This window comes from Cynocephalus volans, chromosome X, assembly GCF_027409185.1.
Source record: "Cynocephalus volans isolate mCynVol1 chromosome X, mCynVol1.pri, whole genome shotgun sequence".
Lineage (NCBI taxonomy): Eukaryota > Metazoa > Chordata > Mammalia > Dermoptera > Cynocephalidae > Cynocephalus > Cynocephalus volans.
In genome coordinates, this window is record NC_084478.1 from 119,992,240 (window position 1) to 120,012,101 (window position 19,862).

Sequence of the window (19,862 nt, forward strand, 5' to 3'; positions counted from 1 at the left end):
TGGTTGCAGGGCTCACTGCATAGGCTTGCTGCCCAGAGCTGCCTTGGGACTTTGCTTTTGGAATTCCAGTGCAGTGCTCCTTGGCCACCCCAGTCATGGCTCAAAGCAGGCTCAGGTGGGGCTCAACCCACCACTCAGGAGGACACAAGTGGTAGGCCTTGATGTTGTCTGTGTGGTTTTAAGTCTACAGACTTGCAGAATGCAAGAGCTGTGGGGGCATGGATACTCCACCTAGATTTAAAAGGACATTGTAGATAGTCCGGGGGCTCAGGCAGAAACCGGCTGCAGGGTCAGAGCTGCCACAGAGTCCTCACAAGTTGAATACCTATTGGAGCCATGGGAGTGGGACTGCCACTGAAACCCCAGAACTGTAGAGCTATCAGTGTACAACTCCAACCTGAGAGAGCTGAAGCACGGGATGAACCCAGCAAAGCCATAGGGGCAGGGCTGCCTGAGACCTTGGGGGCCCAACCCCCATATCAGTGGGCCCAGGATTGGGGACATGGAGTCAAAGGAGATTATGCTCCAGCTTTTAGACTTAATGTTTTCTCTATTGGGTTTTGGACTTACTTGGGACAAGTTACCCCTTTCTTTTTGCCTATTTCTCTTCTTTAGAATGGGAATATCCATCCTAAACTTATCCCACCATTGTATTTTGAAAGTACATAACTTGTTAGATTTCACAAACTCACAGCTGGAGAGAATTTGCCTCAAGATAAATCATGCCTTGAGTCTCACCCATATCTGATTTAGATGAGACTTTGAACTTTGGACTTTTGTGTTGGTGCTGGAATGAGTTAAGACTTTTGAGGCTATTGGGATGGAATGAGTGTATTGTGCATGTGAGGACATGAGTTTTGGGGGCCAGGTTTGAATGTTACATTCAAAACTCGTGTTGAAATTCATATTGTCACTGTAACAGTGTCGAGAGGTGGGACCTTTAAGAGGTGATTAAGCTGTGAGGACTCTGCTCTCATAAATGGATTAATGCCATTATCATGGGAGTGGTTTAATTATCCTCCTGGTAAAAGGGTAAGTTCAGCCCCCATCCTCTCCCTGTCTCTCCTTTGTACTTCTTCCCCATGTGATGTCTTCTGCCATGGGATGACCCTCGCCAGATGCTGGCATCATACTCTTAGACTTCTCAGCCTCCAGAACCATGACCCAAATAAACTTCTCCTTATAATACCCAGTTTGTGGTATTCTGTTATAGCAGCAAAAAGCAGACTAGAACAAATATATACTCTTTTTTTTTTTTGTCTGGGTTCTTTTCCTCAGCATAATTATTTTGAGATTCATACTTGTTACATGTATCAATAGTTCATTTCTTTTTGTCAATGAATTGTATTCCATTGTATGAATGCAGCACAATTTGTCTATGCATTCACTTGTTAATAGATATTTGGGTTGTGTGACAGTCAGTTTTATGTGTCAAACTTGGCTAGGCTATAGTTCCCAATTATTCAATTAAACATAAATCTAGGTGTTACACTGAAAGTATTTTGTAGATGGGATTAATGTTCACAATCAGTTGACTTTAGACAAAGGAGATTATACTAGATTATCTGGGTGGGTCTGATTCAATACATTGAAAGCCCTTAAGAGCAGAATTGAAGCTTTCCTGAGGAAAAAGAAATCCTTCTGTGGACTACAGCTTCAGCTCATACCCAGAGTTCCAGCCTGCCCTCTTGATAGCCTACTCTATGGATTTTGGACTTGCCTACCCAGCCCCATGATCACATAAGTCAATTGCTTGTAATAAATCCCTTAAGGTATGTGTCCTATTGGTTTTTGTTTCTCTGGTTAAATCCAGACTGAGACAGGTTGTTTCCAAGTTTTAGCTATTGCAAATAAAACTCACATGAATATTTGTGTGCAAATCTTTGTATGGATATGTTTCTTCTCTTGTGGATAAAAACTTTGGAGTGGAATCAATAAATCACATGGTAGGTGTATGTTTAAGTTTTTAATAAACTGCTAAACTGTTTTCCAAGTTGGTTTACCTTTTTACATTTTCACTAGCAATGTGAGTCTTCCATCTTCTTCACATCTGCAGCAATATTTGGTATGGTCAGTCTTTTTAATATTAGACATTCTAATGTGAGGAGTGGTATCTCATCATGGTTTTAATTTGCATTCCCTTAGTGAGTAATAATGTTGAGCATCTTTTCATGCACTTACTCATATTTGCCAATTGTGTATCTTCTTTGGTAAGGTGTCTGCTCAAATCTTTTCCTCATTTTTAAAATTGGGCTATTTATTTTCATATTAGGGAGTTTGAGAGATTTTAAATGTTCTAGTCAGAAGTCCTATATCATATATATGATTTGCAAATATTTTCTCCCAGTCCATTGGTTGTTTTTTTTCATTCTTTTAACAGTGTCTTTAGAAGAGAAGTGTGGTTTTGTTAAGTCAAATTTATCAATTTTTTCTCTTACAAATCACGCTTTTGGTGTCATATCTAAGAAATCTTTGCCTAATCCAAGGTCACAGATATTTCTCCTGTGTTTTCTTCTCGAACTTTACAGTGATAGGTTTTATACTTAGGCCTATGCTCTATTTTGAGTTAATTTTTAAATACAAAGTGGGATATGGATCAAAGTTCATTTTTGTGCATTTGGATATCTAATTTTTTTCAGCACTATTTGATGAAAAGACCACCCGTTTTTCACTGAATTCCCTTTGTATCTTTGTCAAAAATTAGTTGTTCATATATGTGTGGATCTATTTCTGTTCTCTCTATTCTGTTCCATTGCTCTATTTGTTTATCTTTGTGGCAGTACCACATTGTCTTGATTACTGTAGCTTTACAATAAGTCTTGGAATCAGATAGTGTTAGTTCTTCGCCTTTGCTCTTTTCAAAGTTGTTATGGCTATTCTATATCCTTTGCATTTCCATATGATTTTTAGTATCATATTGTCAAATTCCATAAAACAGCCTCTTGAAATTTTTGTTGGAATTGTGTTGAATTTGTAGAAAAATCTGGAAACGATCTCTTAACAATATTGAGTCTCCCAACCCATGAACATGGTATAATTATAACTTATTTATATCTCTTTAATTCCTCTCCCTAATGTTTTATAGTTTTCAGTGTACAGGCCTTGCACACCTTTGGTCAGACTTATCGCTAAGTATTTCATATTTTTTGATGTTATTATAAATGGTATATTAAATTTAAATTTCTGGTTGTTGGTTGCTAGTATGTGGAAATGCAATTGACTTTTCTATATAGGTATTCTATCCTTCAACCTTGCTAAATTCACTTTAGTTCTAGTAGCTGTTTTGTAGATTCCATCAGATTTTTGTGGATAAAAACACTGCGTTGAGCAAAAGAAGTCACATACGAAAGAATATGAACTGCTTGATTCCATTTAAATGGCAGTCTAGAATAGGAATAATAATTGATGGTGACACAAGTCAGAATAATGTTATTTCTTTTTTTATTTTATTTTATTTTATTTTATCAATATACACTATAGTTCGTGTCCCTTTATCAATTCCTACTTTTCCTCCCTTCTTCTCCCCCCTCCCCCACATCAACATCATATCTGTTCACTTGTCTTAACAAGTTCAAGGAATTGTTGTGATTGTTGTGTCTTCTTCTTCCCCATTCATTTGTTTATTTACTTTTTTATTTTTATTAGCTCCCACTGACAAGTGAGAACATGTGGTATTTCTCTTTCTGTGCCTGGCTTATTTCACTTAATATAATTTTCTCTAAGTCCATCCATGTTGCTGCAAATGGCAGTATTTCATTTTTTTAAATAGCAGAGTAGTATTCCATTGTGTAGATATACCAAGAATAATGTTATTTCTGAGATGGGGTGGGGACGTATAGACTGGGAAGCGGCATGAGGAATGAAGGAAATGTTCCATGTCTTAATATGGGTAGTGATGACATAAGTATATTCATACCTAAAAATTCATTGAAGTGTTCACCTGTAATCAGGACACTGATGTGCTTAAATGTATGTTTCAGCCATCACAAACACATTTTTTTAAAAAAGACAACCACTATGTTTCTTTTTAGAAACATTTTGTGATTATAGAAGATGGTTGAATTTTATCCAAAAAAGTCTTTCTGAAAATTTTGCAACATCCAAAACTTCAATAATTAAAGAATAATTATGAGGAAGTTTAATAACAATTTCTGTTTACCAGTTAGAGACATAATCATGTGGCAATGGTTAAATAGAGTTTAAAATTTCCTCTGCCCAACATCTTTAAAATTATGTCATCCTTGAGAATTTTTAATTTGGTGATTGCATTACATCAAATTTTTCTCACAAAGTGATACTTACTAATACTTTTATATTTTGCCATCGCAAATTTATATAATTCATTTTTTTAATGGTCAAAGGATGTGAATAAACATTGCACCAAAGAAGATATGCAAGTGGCCAATAAGCACATGAAAAGATTCTCATCATCACTAATCATTAGGGAAATGCAAATCAAAACCACAGTGAGATGCCAAGCTCATACCTACTAAGATGGCTATAATCAAAAAGACAGATAATAACAAGTGTTTGTAAGGATGTAGAGCAACTGGAACTTTCATACATTACCGGTGAGAGTGTAAAATGGTACAACCATTTTGAAAAACAGTTTGTTCATTATCCAAAAAGTTAAATATAAAGTTATCATATGTCCTAGTAATTCCACTGCTAGGTGTCTACCCAAGAGAATGGAAAATATATGTCCACAAAAAACTTGTACTTAAATATTCATAGCAGTATTATTCAAAATAGCCAAAAAGTGAAAACGACCCAAATGTTCATCAGTTTGTGAATGGATAAACAAATCTGGTAAATCTATACAGCAGAATATCATTTGGCCCTAAAAATGAATGAAGTACTGATAATGCTACAATGTGAATGAACCTTGTGAAACATTGTAGTGAGTGAAAGAAGCTAGACATGAAAGACCACACATTTCATGATTCCATTCATTTGAAATGTCCAGAATCGATAAATCCATAGACACTTCTCTATATTTTTCTTTTATCAGGAAAAACATACATTTTGAGATTTTCTATCAGCATATACAGAGATACTTCATACTTTTCAATAGTGACATGGCAATCTATCACACATCTCTATGGCAATTTGCATAATCAATTCTCCAATAAAAATAATTGTTTTTCTTCATGTATGTATTTGTGTGTATCACTACAAATGTAAAGAAGTTATTGAATAGGGGGACAAACATGCAATGCTTTCTTCTTTAATTAATGTTTTAAATTAGTTCAAATCTCCTTCCCTGCCATTAAACGATGTCATGTGGGTGGTGTCCCTGTTTTACTAGCCACTTTTATGTCACAGCAAGTTCAATCCAGTCTTGCTTTTTATTCAAAATCTTCAACTTCATATCCAGTTCAGGGTTTTTTCTCGTGCCCCTCAACTCAGACATGTCCCATGGCCAGAGGGATTGAGCTCTGTGTCTTTCTCCCCTAATGCTTCAGATTTCTCCAGACTGGGGACAGTGTGATTTGTGATTAGAGGAAAGGGGTATAGTTACTTAATGTGACTGGGGCAGATCTGGCCTCTTCTGTTCTCTGTGTGGGAGGCATCCACATGCCTCTCATGGGCTCTTATGTGTGGCGCCCTTCACAGCTGTGATATTCTCCATCAGGCTTCATTTAATTCCTATCCTTGGCCTCTGCCTCTGATGGGTTTTTTTTTTTCTTTCCCTATTTATATACTTATTTGGTTTCAAAGAATAGAACAGGAGATATTAGAATGAATGATATGTGCAAGAATTGCTTCATGCAAATTTTATGCCCGTATGTATATGGGTATGGATTACGGTGTAAAAAATTTTTTTCCTGTGGATTGTGATCTAAGAAGTTGGGAAGCCATTCTTCTGAGAGTTAATGTTGTATGGTAGGAAGAGCATAGAACTCAGGAGACCTGGTTTCTGTTCTTAGCTCTGCTATGAGCTAGCTGGTGACCTGGAGCAGCCCCCTACTTCTCTCTCGACCTCATACTTGTTTTCTAGTAAATGAGGGGTTTGGACTCTCACATTCCTTTCAGCTCTTTCTTGCTGCAATAGCAGCAATAGTAATGACTAACACTTGTCAAACACTAACAGTGTGTTCAGCACTGTTCCAAGGCCTTTACATGCATTGAGTAATTTCATTTTTGCTACAGTTCTGTGATGTAGGTGATTTTATCATCACCCCTACTTACAGATGAAAAAACTGAGGCCCAGGAAGGTTAAGTGGCTGAACTGGATTTTGGACTTATGCGTGTTTGGCTCTAGAAGCCATGCTCTTGACCAGTACTGCTCACGGTGGATAGCTCCAAGTCAGCAGGGCCACACCGCCTTTCTGGCTCATTTTGAAAGAGAGATGTCAAGTTCTCTTGGCCACTCTGCCCAGTGAGTTTCCAGGAACCTGGGGCTTAGTCACCCTTCTTTGAGAAGTTCAGTTGGAGGACACTGGTGTGCAGACTGGTATGACATTTGCAGTGTTAGCTTCTGGCTTCCTCAGGTTCCTCTTGTGTTTGTCCTTATCTCATCAAAGGCATAGTTTGTACACAGCATAGTTAGTCCCTTTGTCCTCTTTTGTCAGTTTCTTTCATCAGTCAACTCTCAACAGAGTTCTCTGCCATCTCTTCCTTCCCAATATTAGTTTAATATTCTTCATATCCAAGTGCTTTTTAGTCTGACAGATAAGAGAGTAATTAGCGTGGTTTTTTCCCCATTATCTCTGGGCAAAAATCAGTATTAAACTTTCCCTTTTCGGCCATGCCATTCAAAACAAAGCCCAACACACTTTCTGCCTGTTTGTGAGTTCCAAGAATTCTGATAGGAGTAGTGTGGAATCTGCTTGGTTCCCTGCCCCCCAAGCCCTCTTCTCTTTATAGCTCCCCCTTGGAGCCACTTGACCCCAATCTACAAGCCCAGTGGGCTCTGCCCCATTTGTAGAACCAATCTTGCCTTCCAGCAAGAATTTAAGGGCCTCTAGTTCAATGCTCAGATCCAAAACAAGTCCTGCTATGACACCGTGGTGATGACTTCATCCTTCATCCTTCATATCTTATAGCTATGTTGTAATTCTGGCTTTTTGTTCCCGAGTCTCTGTTAGGGCCTTGGTAATCCCCTGTAATTGGGAGTCTGCCCTGTTCTTGCCAGTCCTTTTCCTCTTCTTCCCTAGGAATTAGAATTCTCCAGTGGCTGTGCCTTGCACACTTGTGACTTACTTCCCTGATGCTGCCTGCCCAGCTGAATCTCTGAACAGCAGCTGCTACTAGAGTTCCCAGTGCCCTGTTTAACACACCTGTCAGGATATCTCAAGTCTTGGTCCCCTGAAATTTGCTCCACTTGCTGTAATTAACTCTTTTGTCTAGCCCATGTTATGTGAAAAGATAGGGGCCAAGTAGATGTTTCTATTACCTTAACAGTGTATTTTACACTAGAACCTTGTTCAAAGTGTGCTCCCTGGACCAATAAGACCAATAGCACCTGGGAGCTTTTTAGTAATGCAGAAAATTGGGCCCCACCCCAGACCTCCTGGATCAAAATCTGCATTTAAAAAATATCTGCTCTAGAGCTAACAGCTAACCGGCTATCAAGTCAATGAAACATCATGTAAGTGTCTTTTGCTTATAAGATCGTGATTGTTCACTTCACTGCGTTTCAAGCTCCATGAAGGACAGGAAATTCATGTGTCTTGTCCACTGCTGTGTTTCCAATACCTAGGGACTGTGCTTGGCGTATGGTAAGTGCTTAATAATATTTGTTGAAGGAATGAACAAATGAAAAGATGAATTTTATTGACTGGGTGGTCCTGGAAAAGTTTCTTAAACTCTCTGAACCTTATCATGTTACATTCTTCTGTAAAATAAAGATTCATATCCCTACTGCCAGGTACGAAGATCAGGCATAAAAAAAACATGTACAGAGTTGTCAATATTTATTCTGATACATCTCTTCACTGAGATGTGTATGTGTTTTGTTTTGGGGTGAGCCGGACTTTTCAGCTACTTTACCTGAAAAGGGCTTGTTCTATATAACACTATCTGTTTGGAGGGATCTTGGTAGAGAGATTCATTCATCCATTCACTCACTAATTTAGCAAATATTAATTAAATGTTATGCTCCAGACACTATTCTAAGTGCTGGTGAGTAGAGCAGTGAATAAAATAAAGTTCCACTAGAAGTTTACATTCTAGTGGAAAGAGACAGACATTAATCAAATAAAATTATAATATAGCAGATGGTGATATTTCTTAAGGGAAACAAAATGAGTAAGGGGAAGAAGGAGTGTCGGTGTGTGTGTGGAAGGATGATCAGAGAAAGACTCTGCATTTGAGCAGAGACCAACAGGAGGCCCAGGGCTGGTCCATGTAAATATCTGGGGGCAGAGTCTTCCAGGCAGAGGGCCAGCCAGTGTGATGGCCCAGAAATGGGAACATGTGTGGCGTGTTTAAGGACCAGCAAAGAGACCAGAGTGACTGGAGCAGAGTGGGAAAGTAGTAAGAACAATGGGGGTGCTGAGTCAGAAAGGGCTTTGCAGATCATTATATGGACACTGGCTTTGACTGAGTGAAATTAGGAGCCATGGAGCAAATTCAGCAAGGAATGATGTGATCTAACTGAAATTTTAAATGGGTCACTCCAGCTGCTGTGTTGAGTAAAGTAGACTTTAAGGGATTAAGAGCAGGAACAAGGAGACCAGCTGGGAGGCTGTTACCATAATCCAGGTGAGAGAGGCTAGTGACCTGGATCAGGTTGGTAGTGATTGAGATGGGGAAACCCGGGAAGATTCTGACGATGTTCTGAAGAAAGGTCTGACATGTTTTGCAGATGTCTTGGGTATGGGATATGAGAAAAAAAAGGAGTCAAGGATGACTCCAAGTTTTTTGACTTCAGCAACTGGAAGGATAGAGCTGCTGTCAACAGATGGGCGAGATTTGGAGGAGAACCAGGTTTTTGGAGAGGGAAGGTCAGGAATTCTGTTTGAACATTGTCTTAGTCTGTGTGTGCTGGTATAACAAAATACCTTAGACTACATAATTTATAAATAACAGAAATTGATTTCTCACAGTTTTGGAGGCTGGGAAGTCCAAGAGCAAGGCTCTGGCAGGTTCAGTGTCTGGTGAGAACCGAGTCCTGCTTCTGAGATGGTGCCTTGAACTCTGTGTCCTCACATGGCAGAAGAAAGAGAAGGGCAAAACCAAAACAAAACAGAACAAAAACAGTGAGGGAGGGGGCAGCTCTCTGAAGCCTCTTTTACAGGTCATTAATCCCATTCATGAGGGTGGGGCCCTCATGACCTAATCACCTCCCAGAGGCCCCACCTTCTAAAACCATCACCTTGTTGATCAGGTTTTAACATGAATTTTGGAGGGACACATACTTTCAAAGCACAGCAAATATGTTACATTTAAGATGCCTATCATTAGATCTCCAAGAAGAAATGTTGAGCAGACAGTTGAATGGATGTACCTGGAATTGAGAGATGTCTGAAGCTCAGATATAAATTTGGAAATCTTCAATGTATATATGGTAGTTAAAGCCATGGGATTGGGTAAGATCAGCCAAAAGAGTATAGAGAAGACAAACAGCCCAAGATCTGAATTGTGGGGCAAACCAATGGTTAGAGGTCAGGAATGAGAGGAGAAATCAACAAAGGACACTGAGTAGGAGTAGCCAGTGAGGTAGTTGGTGAGAGAATGGAGTCCTAGAAGCCACGGGGAGAAAATGTTTCAAGAAGGAGGGAGGGTTCAACTGTTTAGAATGCTGCTGAAATGTCAAGCAAGATGATGACTGAGAATTGACCATTTGATTTGACAACATTGAGCTTAATTTGTGACCTTGAAGGGCACCATTTTGGTGGAGTGATAGAGGTAAAAGGCTGATTGGAGATGATTTAAGAGAGAAATAGAGAGGAATTGGAGAGAGTGAGTATAAACAGCTCTTTCAAGGAATTTTGCTGTAACAGGAAGAGAAATGGCCAGAAGCAGGAGGGGGACATGAGGTGGATGGAGAGCTTTATTTTAAAAATAGAGATACTGTAGCATGTAGAGAGGAAGAAATGATTGACGCAAGAGAGAGGTAAGAATTCTGGAGCGATGTTCTTAAACAGATGAGAGGAGACGGGATTAAGGGCATGAGTGGAGCTAGTAAGTGAAGGAGCCAGGATTTGAACCAAATCTCCCTTACTTCAAAGCCACTTACTCTCATCTGCCGTGCTACATTGCTACTCAGACAACACCCATAAGAATCTCCATGCACTTGGCACTACATTCACATGCTCAGGCAACTGCTAACTTGGGATTCAGGCTGCCATTTCCACTTGCCTTTTGATTGAGGGAAAAATTAAATCTACGAAACATGACTCCAGCTTATCTTCTGATTCCCTAGAGGCTTTGCCTTCTTCTTTCTGATTTTGCTTGACACTACAGGAAGAAAGGGGATTCCATAAGAAAGGCCGTGACTGCTTGGGTTTCTTATAATATTGGCCTGTTGGGCCGAGAGCACTGTTTCTCTCCCTTCCGTTCTCTACAGACCTCTAAAATTGTTCCCACTGGTTGTTACAGCCATCCTAGAAGCAACAGTCATTTTTGCAGGTGCTTTTCACCTGTCCAGAGGAATAGGCAGGAATCTTGGAAGATGGGAGTGAGAGGGAAGGTGGGGAGCAGGGATGTGTTGGAGCCACCCTGTTGCGACTGTGCTTCTCCGTAGGGTTGGAGCCCTATAGCCAAGGGAGCCATCTTAGCGCAAGCAAGTCACTTTCCCCATCTTCCCTTTGCTAGCCATAGGCAGTTTCAGATGTGTTACTCTGGGACACTTGGAGAAACATATGGACCATTCAGGGTGGCAGGGATGTCTAACTGCAGAGATATGAGTGGACCCAGAGCAGCGGGGGCAATGATGAGAGACTGACAAAAACACCTGCCTACTCTCCCAGTCAGGTAGCACTCTTTGAACATTTTTACGCTACGTTTGAAATTAAATATAATTCTCTGGGCAAGGGGAAATGAAAACTGGAAGGAAACAGGTTGAGGAAGAGAAAGAAGAAAAAAGTAAGGAGGAAAGAGCGGTGATGGCATTTGGAAGGGTGGCAGGAGGAAACAGGAAGTGATACCCCAAGCTTGTCCTGCTTAACACTAGCTATGTACCCTTTACCTTAGGTGCCGGCTATAACAGAAGAGTGTTTCTGCCCACCTCACCTCCACCTTGCACACATACACACTTCAATATGAAACTTATGACTTTGAATGTTTACATCAGAGCAAGAAGAAAAACCAGAAGTCATTTTTCTGCCATAGGTCTGTTATTCCTCTTGTGCTCTTCCTAGGTTTGCACAGGCAGAGACCACTATAATACTCAGCCTGTGCTTCTAAGAGCCACCTTGACCAGCCATCATTAAAAACGCCATATGTTAAGAGAGCTCATGTAGTGAAGTTGGAGCACAGTATTATGTTATTCATTTCTTAATCTAATCCGTTGCCTTTAGATACTGGAAATGAGAATTAATCAGAGTCTAATCTCTCCAGGGATGTTTTCTTTCCAGGCAAGCCTGGTCTGTCTCCTATAGAAAACAGGATGAAATCCAATCTTGGGATGATGTGACAGGAAAGTAAAGGAGAGGAAAAGAGGCCAATGCGGCCGGGAGAGGCACAGAGGAAGCAAATGGCCCTAGTATGCTGATAAATTCTTTTTTCTAGAATCATCACATTGGGGAGCTGCTTTCTGTTTAGAGTCTACACAACCAATCCCAATTAGATGATGTGGCTGGGTTAAAACAAGCTTCCGTGATTGCTGTGGACCCAACTGAGGGGAAAAAAAATGTTAATGCAAAAAAGAGAAAAAACAATGCCATGAGAAATATTTCATTCTTACCTCTGTATTTTTTTGTTTTTGTTTTTCTTCTTTCCTTCTTTGACTTTAAAACAATTGGCTATTAATCAGGACATGGTTTCTGTGCTTAGAATCAGAGTTCTTTTGACCTTTATTTTTTGGACCCGATTAGACATTGATCTCTTTCATTTAAAAACTCCAGACTAAATCCTATATATAAAGATCTTTTACTTGCTTTAAGATTAAGCTCTTCATTTTGAGATAATTGTAGATTCACATGTAGTCGTAAGAAATGCTACATAGAGATCCTATGTACCCTTTACCCAGCTGTATTTACTTTTTAAAGTCCAGTTAGAGTTTACCATAGAGGATTCCTTCACTCTTCATCCACATGATTAAGTTCATATAACATGCTGTACAATGTCTGAAGAACCAGGAAATGCCATGGGTGACAGACTGTCAAAGATGGCCCATTTCAAAGGAGAAAACAGAAAGCCTCCAGCTGAGTCACATGAAGCCAGCTCAGCTCATTATTCACCTGGCTTGGTGATAAATTGTAACCTTCTCTACATAGAGCTCCTGCAAACTGTTCTAAGCCAGAGTAAAGGAAATATCAAAAGCGGAAAGATATGAAATCTATAATTGTACTGTGGACTGATAGTATATCGTGAGCCGTGTGGGTCACATGCATGCCATGCCATGTCTCTCTTACAGGGAAGAAGGGCATCTGGAGATGAAATCTGGAGGAAAGAACAGACGGAGGGTTGATGAAGAGAAGAGATAGAGGAAGGCAGAGGGCAGGAAGTGGCCTTGAAGTTAAGGCTCTGCCACAAAGAGTAGCGCAAAAAGGGGAAGGCTCTGGAAAGTGGCTTGGAAACATGGAGATAAACTAAGAATCTGAGTATAAAATGTTCATTTTTGGAACCCCTGGTGTATGTATGTGATTAGCATGCTAGGGATCAACCCAAGGGCAAAATGGGGACTCCTGTCTCTTGTTCCTCTGTTCTTTCTGCCTCTGTTGACTTAGAAACAAATCCATCAATATCTGGAGAGCTCCATCCAAGAGGAAACGATCCTGAAGATATTCAATCCCTAAGTGTTTTAAAAGCAGATGCCAGCTATGCTAAATGAGTCCTTGAAAGAGCTACATCACTTCTTGATTTGAAGCAGTAAGTAAAAAAACCTACACATTTTTCATGGTAGGAAGGAGAATAACCAAGTGCTCAGACGATTCGAATATGGTGAAAATGAGGTTGAGGTCCTGGGCTCAAACCCCCTGTGGCCTGTTCGCTTCTCTACTCCCCAGCCCCAAATGGCAGAGACCACTCCTGTCCACACATTGGTCCTCCAGACCTAGTCAGTCATCTTGCAAGAACAAGCCACAGGTCATGAGGCAGGGTGGTGTGGGGTCTGCTGGTCAGGCTCTGCATTTAGGCAAACCTGGCTTGGAAACTTGCCCTTTTACATTATCACTAGTCAGACCTTAAGTTAATTACTTATCCTTTCTCTCTGAGCCTCAGTTTCCCCTAGGGTTGAGATAATCTAGCATATAAATAACAGCTCTTATTATTTTCATCATTGCTAACAGTGGGTATAGATTGAGATTCAAGTGTAAATTTAGAAACTGATTGCTACTTCCATGCTTCCCTTCAAGAATTCCCTTTAACCCACTCCAAGAGGGGCTGTTATTATCAATACCCCTTAGTAATCTCAAGCTGAATGAAATCTATCTCCTTTCCCCATCTGACTCCACTGCTGTAGTCAAAGCTCTTGGCCTCCCCACGAAGAGGGGCTGATAGCTTTATCTTCACATGTAACGGGGGGGAGATAGTGCCCTGACTGCTCATCTTACAGAGTACCAGGTTAGGGTAGAGGATGTGCCTACAGCTAGAATGCATGTGGCCAACAGCTCTCAGAATCCTCCTGGGGTTTCCAAGCTAGCTCTCCAAAACTGCTTTCAGCATATTGATTTCTGACAGTGTTGCACTTCAGGAAAAGAGCAACGACAAACTGCCAGCTTGCCCACATCTCAAAATCAATCGCACATGTAGCAGATGCTTGGGTTTCTTTCTTTTCTTCTTCCTCCCCTGCAGGGAAGTGTGTGGCTTCTAATAACACTTCCGCTATGTCATGGCAGGACAGGCTGCTGAAAGTGAAAGGGTATTCAGCAGAAAATTGGCCCACTTGACCCGCTTGGGGTGGATTTGATTTCTATCTTAGGATTACAACATGAATATTTGGAATTGAAAAGAGGGAAAATCCCTAAAGCAAGCAGCTATTGAGTGACTTACTTGCCAGACAGGGAACTAGCTGCTTTCCACACATATTACATTGTTGATCCTCACAACCGCCCCACAAGGTGGATACTGCAAATATCTCATCTCATATGAGGAAAAAGGCTCCGAGAGGTTAAGTCAGTTGGGGTCGCAAGAACTCATCATCTGTCAAGGATTTGAATTCGCATCTCTCTGATTTCAGGTTCGATTTGTTCGTTTACTTTGTTATTCAAATATTGATTCATAAAATAAAGTCGATATTTACTTTTATGTTAATTTCAGCCTCAAGGACTTAAAATATTACTTGCAACTGTGAAATTTTAGCTATAAAATGCCTGTTTGTACATATTACCTGGAACATAGCGGCACTCAATACATGTTTATTAAAACAACTACAACCACAACAAAGGGTGTAAGGAAATGCAGGCAATAGAAGTGAGTCTTCCTCAGGAAGATGCTGGATCTTCCATCTTCCGTGCATCTGTGACTAGCTTAGCCTGGAGTGAACCAGTTTGTGTCTCTATTCAGTGGAGCGATTCCTGCATCTTGGACTAGAGAGAAAAGGGAAAAATGAGCTAGGAATCCAGGATTGCACACTGCAGTCTGAATTTGTAAGGCCAATCCTTTCACACCAACATTCCCAATTGTTTTCAAGGAATATTAAAGCTAGAAGGGAACTTAGAGGTGAGTGATTGAAATCCTTTCAGATTCCAAAAGTGAAAGCTGAGGCCCAAAATGTGACTTACTAATCAAATCCAACCCAGATGTCCTGGTCACCAGTCCCCTCCTGTGTTTTTAATTACATGATGCTGCCGCTCAGGCAGGCTTTGCCAGGCCAGGTCAAGGGCAGGACAAGTCCTGAAGAGTTCTCTGCTTTGCCCAGTATGCCACAGCAAGTTTTTGGCTCTGTCTGAGCCCATGACATTTAACCACAGACCTTTCTTGGAACCCCTGGAAGAAAGACAACCGCCTGACTGCTTCATGATTAAAATAGCCAAATAATGCCAAACTGAATTTCTGATAACAAATGTGTTAGCTTAGGACTACGCTACAAGAAAAAATTTCTGCAATGATAGTCAATTCATAGAATTAAGGGAAGGTTTAAATTTGGAAGCTTGAGGAGTAATTTGCTAGTCTTGAACTTTTTCTTTAACTTGGCTTGAGCTTTCTAGGTTATAAATAAAAGGTTTGATAATGTCAGCTTCTGTTAACAGTTATTTTACTTCAAACCAAAGAGAGAGTAAAACTGCATCTAAAGCCATTAGATGCTAATGGTTGCATAGGCTGGCTGGTTAGCTCAGTTAGAGCGTGGTGCTGATAACACCAAAGTCAGGGGTTTGTATCCCCATACTGGCCAATCACACACACACACACACACACACACACACACACACACACACACACACACACACACACACACACACAGAAAAAAGTTACAAAGTTCCTACAATGGGGAGAAGAGGTAGCATGTAGCAACAGACTTAGACAATCTAGAAATTTAGAATTGCCTACAGAAGTAAAGTAGCCCAAGACAGGAGCATGGGACTAGTTTGGGGTGGAAGAATGAGAGAAGGAGAGGGAAGAGTAGCTGTGCCCAGTTTGTGTTATTTTGGGGTCAGCCATGGTATTCTGGGCTCAGTTCTAATGGGGAGTGTAGGGAAGTATGAAGGCTTTATTGAACCTTCCTAAAGTAGGGTTGCACCAGGAATGCCCTTCCTGCCCCTCACCCCCATGCCCCCCCACCCCCTCTCCCTGGCCAAATATTAATCATGCTCTTTGGGATCTTTCTGAAACTGGGAGGATCAGAATTCTTCCCAGGCTCTTGAAATCCAGAGGCTGAGCTCACTGCAGCACATACCTTTCTTATATTCCAGGAAGCTGGATTCTGTTGGTTCCCGGAATGTGTGAAGTCAATGTAGTCCAAGCGTTTTGAACAATTCTGTAGATATACAACATAGGGGCCCCATTGTTAATTACAGCTGTGAGAGCACCACTGGAACTAGAGTGCCAGGGATGGAGAAGAACTTCCCAGCAACAGCAACTCCCAGCTCTGCAATAAAAGATTGGAGCTCCCTTGGGTCCTGAGTGTGATTGGTTTAGCATCTCCTGCACTCTTAGAATTCATTTCCTGACATAACAAGTGATCTGATAAATCTCACAGGCAGAATGTTGAGCAGAATAAACTAGACACAATAGAGTACATGCTGTATGATTCCACTTATATGGCATTCAAGAATAGGCCAAGCGAATTAATGGTGACAGAAATCAGAACAATGGTTGCTTCTGGGGGTAGGGATTGACTGGGAGGTGGGCACAAAGATCTGGGTGGTGATTACAGGGGTGTATACATTTGTCAAACTCATGGAGCTGTACACTTAAGACTAATAATGAATGTTAGTGTATGTACGTTAACCTTCAATAAAAAAGAAAAAAAATTAAGAGCAGTGATCTTTGTATGGACAGCCAGCTCATCTGCCAAAAGCCTCTGCCTGTACTCTCCTGGTGACATGATCTTCTGAGAGGCAATATTGTACATAGCTTCTGGTTGGCTCTGGAGCTAGCAGATCTGGGATGAAATTACAGGCAGTATGACTTGAGGCTCCATTTTCTCATCCATAAAATGGGGATCATAATAATCATACCTACCTCTCAGGGCTGCATGTCATGAGACTTAAATAAGATAATGTAAGTAAAGCACTTGGACACTTAACGGTGTTTGATCAGCCTTAGCTTTTTTTGCTATAGTGACTAGATCTGTACTAGTTCTCAATCTTGGTTTAAGAAAATACCCATACTAAGGCTCTACTTCCAGAGCTTCTGATTGTGTTGGTCTGGGGTGGGGCTCAAGAATCAGTATTTTTAAAAAGCTGCCCAGACGACTCTAAACCGTAGGCAGAGCTGACAACCACTAGGTTAGATTCATTTAAACCCCCAATCAAACGTTGCCTTTTCCTTCTTGAAGTTCTTGGCAATTATAGCTCCAAGTTTTTTTACTCTTTTCTAAACTTTTTTTAAAAATTGAGGTGTAACTGACATCCAGTGAAGTGCACAGCTCTAAAGTATGCAGCTCTATGAACTCTGATCAAGACTCTGTGCTCCAGGAATACTCTCCCTTCCTGTCAGTATCCCCCAAAGGTATCCACCATGCTGACCTTTCTCCCCGGGCATGATTTTGCTTGTTGTTGAACTACCCCTGAATTCTTCTTGCTCTTCTTGCCTGTGCAGCTCACTTGATACAGGCAAGATTTGCTCTTGCTGTAGCAGCTCTTATCTCCTTGATTTGCGAACCTTCCTGGTTTGTGAGTTGTCTCCCTAGCTGAATTTTAAGTTCTCTGAAGGCAGAGATTGCCCCCAGGTCTAGCACATTCCTGTGCACATAATTGGGCTCAGTACAGTTTGTGGAATGAATGCTGGTTTTGAATGAATGGGGTGGGGGGAGAAGAAGTAAGCAGAGAGAGCAAGACAAAGGTTTCTCCCTTCTCTTCCATACACAGCAGTTTATTTTCATCGATAACACATCATATAATATCAGGATTTTGAATTGTTTTTTGCTTGTGGGAGATCATACACACATTTGACTTTCAGGTTCCATTCTAGGTGGAGGGGCAGGAGTGGATTCAAAGAATAAAGTGCAGGAGGAGGAAAGTTTATATGGCCAAGTCAAAGAGAAAGAGCTTGCTCTGGCCCATACTGTTGGAAGAACACTCGGCTGGGAGTTAAAACATCAAGTTCTAGTCCTCACTCTGCTTGTGTGATTTCAGGCAAGTCACTTCACTTTTCCGAGCCTCAGTTTGTATGTGGCACAAAGGAAGTAATAATTTCTGACACTTCACACTCCACAGGAGGTCAGCTGGGCTCCTAGTTGGGGAGGCACTTTGGCTGAAAGAATTTAGGGCATTGTCTCCACAGACAGAAAGGTGGATCATATCATCAAGCCAGGTAGATCAGCTTTTGCCTTTAAGATTCGAACACGACTGGGATGAAAAGGCAGGAAGGCTGAGTTCAAGAATCCTAGCATGTTAGAGCCAGCAGGTTTCTTAGAGACCATTCTAGTCGAATTGCCTCATTTTGCCTCTGAGTACACTGAAGCACAAGGAGATGATTTTCCTCAAGGTCTCACTGAACTGAGCCTGGAATTTAGGTTCCCTTTTCACCATGTGCTGTGAGGCTCTCCTTAAAAAGCAAAGTTCATTTGCTCTCGTTACTGTTTGGATACAAGAAGGCTCTGGCCTGTGTCCCAGCAAAGAAGTGATCAAACATTTGAAGCTTTTTCATTTTCTAAAATTTGACACGTCATTTCAGCTCTATTTTCCTTGCCTTTTACTTATGGGGAATAACAATCTCCTAGTGTTTATTTCGTGCCTACTATGTGTTTGCCACCCTGCCAGGTCCTGTGGGAGGTTTAGGAAAGATTAAGACCCACTCCTGATCTCAAAGAGCTGGCCATGGGAGATAGAACTCACAGTGAGAACAATGGAAGGCAGTATGTGATTCAGAATAAAATGAGTAGTGCAGGCAATGCATGCTGTACAAGTTCAGAGGAGGCAGAGAGCTCTGGGAGCTGGGAGGGGTGTGGGGGGTAGGAATTGGCACTAGTGAGATATTACGTGGCTTTATAGGATGGGTAGGATTGTTTATGCAGATATGGGGGAGGGAGCTGGATTTGAGCAGGTGTGTATGTGCAAATGCGGAGATGGGTAACAACAGGTAGCATTTAGTGAGCACTTTCTATGCACCACATACCACATAATAATAATAATAATACAAAATCCAACCCATTTAAATGTGCATAACCCTATGAATTAGATAACGGTATTTTTCAATTAATAGATGAGGAAATTGAGGCACAAAGAGGTTGAGTAAATTGCCCAAGGTGGCACAAGTAAAGGGCATAAATGGGATTATAATCCAGACCCTAAAAGACTTTGTTATTCTACCTATGAAAAGGAGGAATTTGTGACTCAGGTGAGGAAACTGGCATGGCTACAGTCATTAAAGAGGGTCATTTTGCAAACACAGGACCGACTAGGTCAAATTCCCAACTAAAGTTCAGCATGGAATTTGGAGTGATTCATTAAGCTATTTACTGAGTGCTATACTCTCATTCTTACTTCCTTGAAGATAGGAACTCGAAGTCTCTGGGTGTTGCAAGCCATTGCCAGGAGCTCCACAGCTTCGTTCTTTTTGTTCCTTAACAAAACACCTAAGGAGAATGGAGTGAGCCTCTGAATCAATTCTTGCTTGTTCTTCTTTATTAATTAGCACTTGCAGAGCATCAGGCCTATGGTAGATGCTGTACACAGCTGGGAGTTAGACAAGGCTATCTGGCTGCATGGCCTGAAAATATACTAGATTGTATTTTATGCTTTGAGCCTGGCTTGCAGCCAACATCCGAAAGTGTTTCCTAGGCAAGATGCCTAAGTGGGTTTTTCTGAATATTCGTCTAACTCATTGTGAGTCTTCAATAAATATTAAATCAACAAGAGGTAGATTCTGAGAAGGTCCTTTTCCTGTTCCCTTATCCCAAGAAAAGTAAACACAGTCGACGGGTAGAAAGCAGCAGGAAAGAGGGGATCCCGTTTCAATCAGCTGCCCTTATCCAGTTTTGGGGCTTAGACCTACTCCTCCACACTCACATTGTTCTGGCTGGCCTTTCCACGTGTAGATTAGGAAGCAGCTGCTCCCTTTCAGGGAGGGAGGAGGGAAAGAGGTCAGGGGAGGCTTCTTTTCCTCCTGCTAGGCTACCATTGAAGGCGGGTCAGGAGAAAAGGGAG